The sequence below is a fragment of the Aythya marila genome (assembly GCF_965140915.1).
Source record: "Aythya marila genome assembly, chromosome: 26".
NCBI classification, from domain to species: Eukaryota; Metazoa; Chordata; class Aves; order Anseriformes; family Anatidae; genus Aythya; species Aythya marila.
The window spans coordinates 485,301-486,107 of NC_139067.1; positions in this window are offsets into that span (position 1 = coordinate 485,301).

Below are 807 nucleotides of genomic sequence, written 5' to 3' on the forward strand. Positions count from 1 at the left end.
CACAAGCACAGCAGAAGGCACAGGGCAGGGTACTCCGGCACTGTCCTGGCCAAGGGAAGGGACCGAACCCCCCAAAGCCGCTCTTCTGCAAGGACAGGAGGAGCAGCAAGAGCCCGGAGCTGGCAGCAGGCTGGAGGCAGCCAGCAAGCAGCAAGCAGCGACAGCCCGTCCTCCCGCCCGGGGAGGACACTTACTTTCTCCAGCCAGGGACGAGACGAGGGCCAGGGCCAGGAGGGTCTTCAGGGTGGGCATTTTCAGCAGTGCGCAGCGCAGGTAGCGTAGCCTCTGTTTTGTCCTGAGGTCTTACAGTTAATCTGCTTGGGTGATTGGATCAATGGGCTGAGGATAACACACTTACTGCAGCCCCTGGCTAATGCCACCTGAGCCGGAGGAGGGGACGCGATGCCCCAAGGGCAGAGGCCACCCGGGGCAAGGAGCGGGGCACAGCACCGGGGGGCTGGTGGCGGTGGCCAGACCTGGCACCAGGGGATTGGGCTTTGCTTTGGTCAGCCCAGGGATGAAAGCCAGTCCCCCCCTCCCTCCTGCCCCAGGCTCAGCCCCCTGCGTGCTGCCAGCACCGCACTGGTGTGCGAGTGAGCGGTGTGGAGCAGACCATGGGGTGCTTGGAGGTGTTGCAGGTCTCAGGTTCAGTCTGTGGACACCCAGCTCAGGAATAGGTGATAACCACGCTTATTTGAAACCAAACGAATTATCACACAAATGAGGCAGAATCAGGCTCTGCCTAGAAGATTGAGCCACCGTCTGTCTCCCCAGCCCCCCCACCGACCTTACAATCACCCAGAAAGC